The following is a 7,557-nucleotide window of genomic DNA, read 5'->3' as shown; positions in this document are numbered from 1 at the left end:
AGAGTCAGATGTTTAACTGACTGAGCCACCCAGGTACCCTCAGAATATAAATTATTTTAAATGAGTTTAAAAGTAAGATTAAAAAAAAAAACAGAATGACCTCTTACACGAGGTTCCCAGAGTAGTCAAATTCGTAGATACAGAAAGTAGAATAGTGGTTGTCAAGGGTTGGGGGGAGGGAAAATGCGGAGTTAGTATTTAATGGGTACAGAGTTTCAGTTGAGGAAGAGGAAAGAGTTCTGGAGATGGATGGTGGGGTTGGCTGCACAACAATAACAATGTACTTAATACCACTGAACTGGTGAAGATGGTGAATTTCATGTTCTGTATATTTTACCACAATTTTTAAAAATGTCAATAAACCCAGATTCTTTGCATCACTGCAGTCTGTTACCCAGAGATCAGCTGCTGTTATAAGATTAGATTCTCCTCACACTCATGAGAAAATTGTCAACAGCAATCAGAGCCATGCATTTTCCTGCTTACAACCTCTCTCTTAATAAAGCAAAGAGAAAGTTTCCCAAGAGATTCCAACAAACCTTTACTTGAATTTCAGGCAAGGTGTGTATCTGAACCATAACCGGCAAAAGGGATAGGTTTATCCTCAGACCGATGAGGTTCACACCTTGAGTTGAGAGCAACTTCCCAACTTGCTTTGCTGTAACTCCATGGAAATGAGATGATGGGAGTGCTGAAGAATCAGCCACAGTGATCACTACTGTCACTACACAACATCTGCAGCAAACTCGACTCAAATGCAAAATCTGTGTGCAAAATTCAAGCCATTCTTCCAGCTCCTCCACAGCTGCCCCTCCCAGTGCTAGCAATAATTCCCCACATCTCGGTTCTGATGCCTCCCCATGTCTTACCCTACAGTAGTAGGGGAGGTCACATATTTGGGGGACAGGGCAGTAGATGGAGAAGGCATCAGAAAAGAGGCCACATTTACATTTGTATCAATATAACCTAAGAAGTACCTTGAAAACAGGGGTTCCTGCCTCCAACCCAAGAAATGCTGAATCGGAACCTTAAATACAAATTAAATTAAAAAAAAAAAACAGAATGAGGTGAAAATAAGTTTATAGACCTAAGAAAATAAATGTCAAAAGTACATGATTATAGAATTAATAATTAAATCAAAAACTACAAGAAACAAAGTAGACAGCTGAACATGAGCTTATTCAAAAGACAAAGACATGAATACATAAATTAATGAAGAGAAGACAAGACAAAAAAAAAAAAGATTGTGCATGTAAGGGCCTCATTAGAAGTTCAGAAGAAAAACTTACGATGGGGTAAGGAACTCAAGAAATCTTCCCCTCATGGTACAAGCTTGGAGAGGGAAGCAGCAGCTTCTGTAGGAAAGGTATAATGCCTCATTCAGTTCCTTTTTCTCTATCTCCCCTAAGGATCAAAAGCGTAAGAAGTTGGGAAAGGGGCAGCAAACCCTATTATCCACAAAGCACAGGTTAAGACACAATAGCATTGGGAACTGGGAGGGGAGAAAAGCATCCTCTGCTCAGCCCGTAACATATCCTCTACTCTTAAAGAAAGGACAGGTAATTAAGAAGGTACCATCCCTAAGAACCAGGGACACTGCACCTGCCTACAACTGATGCTGAACAAGGACAACAGAGAATGCACTCCCACCCCCAATTAGGTTAGCAAGTAACATAATTACAAATAAGAGCACTCTATTGCTGGGGAATAAACAAGGTCATAGACAGGAACCTTCTCTGAGGTGCACGTGTAATCGGGAGATTTAAAGCAAAGGGTAGATATTGAAATAAACCCTCTGGCATTTTCCATTCTAAGCACAAGGTAACAATACAGGAATTTGAAGCTGGTGATACAGTAAGAGTAAGCACATCAACATCAACACCCAAACCCTGCTCAATTGCTGACTAAATTGACTCAACTCATCAGACTGAAGACCTACAAAAGAAAGACGTATGTCTATTCCTATTTATCTCAGTCTCTTGAACGCAAGACATCCAGATTTCAACAAAGAAATTATATGCACACAAAGAAACAAGTAAAAGGAAAAAAAAAAAAAGTCAAGAGATAAAGCAATCAAAAGAACCAGACAGAGATATGATATAAATGTTAAAACTATCAGACAATTAATTTTAAATAACTAAGATCAAAGCTAAAGGCTTCAGTGGAAAAGTAGACAACATGCATAAACAAATGGGGAATTTCATCAGAGATATGGAAACCACAAAAAATCAAGCAGAAATCCTAAAATGGAAAAACATATAATAGAAATAAAGAATGCTATCAATGGGCTTATCTATAGGCTTGATACAGACAAGAAAAGACTCAGCAAACTTAAAAATAGGTCAATAGGTGTTACTCAAAGTGAAAGAGAAAAAAGAGTCAGGAAAGGCACAGAAGAGAAGATCCAAGAGCTACAGCCCAATATCACACAGACTAATATTCCTATAACTGGAATCCCAAAATAGAACAGAGAGAGGGCGAGGATGGGAATGGAACTGGGCAGAAGAAATATCTGAAATGACAATGGTTAGGAATTTTCCAAAATGAATGAAAGACGCCAAGCATCAGATACAAAAGCTCATCATAAACAATACAAGTCAGAAGACAACCCAGAATCCTATAACCAACAAAAATGTCTTTCAGAAAAAATGAAGAATAAATAAACACTTTTACAGACAAATACTAAAGGTTCATTAGCAGCACACTTGCACCATAAGAAATGTTCAAGGAAGATCTTTAGGCAAAAGGAATATATTACAGAACAGGAAACTGGATCCACACAAAGATATGAAGACTTCTAAAGATTCCATAAATGTAGCTAAATATAAAATTCATTTTTTTGCTTAATTTTCACTTCTCTGTGCAGGGTAACTGGCTATCTAGAACAAAAGCAGTAAATATGTATTTCATAATTATTGTTATGTAAAATTAAAATGTTTGACAACAATTGCACAAAAAATGGATGGGAGAAATTAGGGAGACACTAACTGGAAGGTCCTTATACCACATGTGAAGTGATATAATGTTATTTGAAGATAGAAAAAACAGACTATGAGAAATTAAAGATGCATACTATAAATCCTAGGGTGACCAAGAGAACATTTTTAAAAGAGGTATAATTAATAAGCCAATTGGGAAAATAAAATGTAATTACAAAATAATCCAAGAGAAGGCAAAAAAAATAGGAAAAAAGATAAAGAATAGAAGAATAAATAGAAAACAATTAGAATGACGGTAGAGTTAAAAGATGGTAGATACAAATTCAAACAGTCTATATATACCCCAATTAAAATCAGAAACTGGGAGACTGGGTGAAAAAGCAAGACCCAACAATACAATGCCCACAAGAAACAACTTTAAATACAAAAATGTAGGCAAGTTAAAAGTAAAGGGATGGCAAAATACATACAATGGGAACACTAATCAAAAGAAGCTGGAGTGGCTATATTAATAGCAGAGAATATCAACAACAAAGTAGACTTCAGACCAAGAACATCGCCAGGTTTAAAAAGGTCATTACTGGGAAGAAGAGGGATGAATGAGGGGAACAAAGAGAATTTTAGAGCAGTAAAACTATTCTGTTTGACACTATAATGGTGGATACATGTCATTACACATTTGTCCCAACCCACAGAATTTACAACACCAACAGCGAACTCTAATATAAATTATGGATTCAGGGTGATAATATGTCGATGCAGATTCATCAATTGTCACAAATATAACACTCTGGTGGGGAAAACTGATAGCGGGGGAGGATACTCATATGTGAAGGCAGTGAGGATATGGGAAATTTCTGTACCTTCTGCTCAGTTTTGCTACAAACTTAAAGCTGCTCTAAAAATTAAACCTATTTTTTAAACAGACAATTACTAATGATAAAGGGGTCAAATCACAGAGAAGACATAACAATGCTAAATGTGTATGCACCTAACAGAATTTCAAAGCACACGAAGAAAGAACTGATAGTGCTAAAATTAGAAAGAAAATTCATGATTATAACTGAAGACTTCACTCACAAATCAATGGAACAAGTACACAGAAATTCAGTAATGAACTGAACTGATTTAATTGACCTTTCCAACAACATTATAAAAGTTCTTCTCAAATGCACATGGAACCTTCAACAGATAGACCATATTCTAGGTCAAAAATCAAACCTTAACAAATTAAAAATAATTAATATAAATTATGCCCTTGGACCATAATGAGATTAAACTAAAAATCAATGACATATGTGGAAAATCTTCAAATATTAAGAAAGTTCAAAGCAGAGTTGCAAGTGAGCGATCAGAAGGCAATTCGTCTGCGAGAGTGGAGCAATGCCTAAACCAAAGGAACCTGTTCCTTCAAGCTCTTCCGGCAGTGATTCTGACAGTGAGGGTGACAAAAAGTTAAGGAGGAAAAAGCAAGTTACTCCAGAAAAACCTGTGAAGAAGCAAAAGACTGGTGAAACTTCAAGAGCCCTGTCGTCCTCTAAGCAGAGGAGCAGCAACAGAGATGATGACATGTTCCAGATTGGGAAAATGAGGTACGTCAGTGTTTGGGACTTTAAAGGGAAAGTCCTAATTGATATTAGAGAATATTGGATGGATCTAGAAGGTGAAATGAAACCTGGAAGAAAAGGTATTTCTTTAAATCCTGAGCAATGGAGCCAGCTATAGGAACAGGTTTTGGACAATGATGATGCAGTAAGAAAACTAAAATCAGCACCATGTGAAATCTGTACTGTCCTAGTTGTTTTAATCTGTCTTTTTACATTGGCTTTTGTTTTCTAAACGCTGTTTTCCAAGCTATTGTATATTTGGATTGCAGAACAATTTGTAAGATGAATACTTTTTTTAATGTGCATTCTTAAAAGTGCTCTGAGTGAAGCTCATTGTGAACTTTATTAGGAGGATTGCTTTGTGCCTGCCACTTAGCGTAAAATAAAATCAAGTAATACAAAAAAAAAAGAAGAAGAAGAAGAAGAAAGAAAGTTCAAAGCATATTTGTACATAACCCATGGATCAAAGAAGTCACAAGAGAAATCAGAGCATACTTTAAAAAAAAAAAGAAAACAGACTTTAGATTTATGTTTATCAAAAGAAATAGTAGGAAGTACAGAGGGTTTCCATATATCCCCTGCTATAGTTTCCCCTATTACTAACATTTTACATTAGGATAGTACATTTATTAGAACTAACAAACCAATATTAATACATTATTGTTAGCTGAAGTCCATAGATCATTCAGATTGCCTTAGGTTTTCCTTAATATCCTTTCACTGTTCCGGGATCCCATCTAGGAGTCCTTATTACCTTTAGTTCTCCTGTCTCCCTAGGCTTCGCTTGGCTGTGATGCTTTCTCAGACTTTCCCTGTGTTTGATGACCTTGGTGGTTTGAGGAGTAATAATCAGATATGTTCTAGGATGCCCCTCTAATGGAATTTGTTTGATGTTTTTCTCATGGTTAGCCTAGGGTTATCAGTTTTGGGGAAGATTACAGAGGTAAAGCGCCATATTCATCACAATATATCAAGGGTACCTACTAGCCACGTGATGGATTATTATTGATATTGACCTACATGACCTGCTGTAGCTGTGTATCATGTTTCTCTACTATAAGGTTACTCTTTTTATCCCCCTTTCCATACTGTACTCTTTAGAAAAAAATCACTACGTACAACCTTCACTTAAGGGGTGGGGAGCTTTGCTCCATCTACTTTAGAGTGGACTATCAACACAATTTATTTGGAATTTTCCTTCATGGGAGGTTTGTTTCTTCTCCCCATTTATTTACATATTCAATTATTTGTTTATATTACTATGGACTCACAGATATTTATTTTACACTTCGAGTTATAACCCAACGCTACATTGTGTTGGTGCTCAAATTTTTCCAACTGTGGCCAACGGGAATGAGAAAGCATTCTGAATTGAATGTAAATAAAAGCACATCAAAATTTAAGGGATATTGCTAAAGCAGTATTCATAGGGAGATCCGTTATATTAAATACTTATATTAGATCAGAAGAAAGAACTTATAGCAATGAAGAAATCAATAAAATCAATAGGAAAAATACTAAAAATACTAGTGAAACTAAAAGCTATTTCATGGAAAAGATTATAAAAAGACAAATAAAGGTTTCACTCATATGTGGAATTTAAGAAACAAAACAAAAAAGAGAAAAAAATAACAGACTCTTGAATAGAAAGCACAAACTAGTGGTTGACAGAAGGTGTATGGTGAAATAGATAAAGGTGCTTAAGAAGGACAAACTTCCAGTTACAAAATAAATAAGTTATGGAGATAAAAAGTAAGCATAAGGTATATAGTCCAATAAGATGGTAATAATGTTGTATGGAGACAGGTAGTGACTATACTTATTGTTGTGAGCACTGAGTAGTATATAGAACTGTTGAATCATTATATTGTACACCTGAAACTAATATAACATTGTATGTTAAGTATATTTCAATTAAAATAAAAATAAATAAAATTGCATTGAATTTTAAAAATTAATAAGTCTCTAACCAAACTGATCAAAAAACGAAAGAGAAAAAGCACACTTCACCAAATCAAGAATAAAAGAGAGGGCATCAATTCAGATATTACAGACATAACAGTTAATAAGGGAACATTATGAACAATTCTAATTCCATAAATCAGACAACTTATATGAATGAAACAAACTGCCAAAGCTCATTAATAGAGAGATGATCTAATAGTCCTTTATCAATTAAAAACACTGAAGATTGCTATAGGCTGAGTTGTGCCCCCCTAGAATTTTATGTTGAAGTCCTAATCTCATAACTCAAAATATGACTGCATTTGGAGACAGGATCTTTAAAAAGATTATTTGGGTATACCCTAACCCAATATGACTAGTGTCCTTATAAAAAAAAGAATAGGACCCAGATACCACACAGGGAGAAGATGGCCATCTGCAAGCCAAGAAGAGAGGCCTCAGAGAAATCAAAGTTGCCAACACCTCGATCTTGGACTCTAGCCTGAGGAATTGTGAGAAAATAAATTTGTTGTGTAAGCCAATCAGTCACTAGCTTGACTAGCCAATCAGTCACTTTGTTATGAAAGCCCTAGAAAATGAATACAAATATGTATTTTAAAATTTTAAAACAATCACATTCCAAGACCAGATGGTTTCACTGAATTCTACCAAACATTTAAGAGAGCAATAATAACAATTTTGTACAAACTCTTCCAGAATATAAAATAGGAGGGAACACTTCCAAACTAATTTTATGAGGGCAACTTTACCCTGATACTCAAACCAGAAAAAGACATCACAAAAAAAGAAAACCACAGATCAATATCATCATTAACATAAATGTAAAAATCCTCAATAAAACACCAGCAAATCAAATCAAACAACATATAAAAAGGGTAATATACGAAGTTGGGCTTATCCCAGGAATACAAAGCAGGTTCAACATTTGAAAATCAACCATATCAACAGATCATAACTCACCATATCAACACACAAAAGAAGAAAAACTATGTGATCATCTCGGTAGATACAGAAAAAGCACTGAAAAAAAATTCAACATGCATTCA

General features: G+C 35.2%; 1 pseudogene; it reads left to right on the top strand.

The window, feature by feature from the left end:
• Positions 1-4,322: 4,322 nt before the first annotated feature.
• Positions 4,323-5,340, top strand: LOC123800342 (activated RNA polymerase II transcriptional coactivator p15 pseudogene; annotated as a pseudogene).
• The last annotated feature ends 2,217 nt before the right edge of the window (positions 5,341-7,557 follow it).

This window comes from Ursus americanus, chromosome 6 (genome assembly GCF_024610735.1).
Source record: "Ursus americanus isolate L20-20 chromosome 6, mUrsAme1.1.p, whole genome shotgun sequence".
In the NCBI taxonomy this organism is placed as follows: Eukaryota; Metazoa; Chordata; class Mammalia; order Carnivora; family Ursidae; genus Ursus; species Ursus americanus.
Note: the sequence above shows the minus strand (reverse complement) of the source record. Positions and strands in the feature narration are given on the sequence as shown.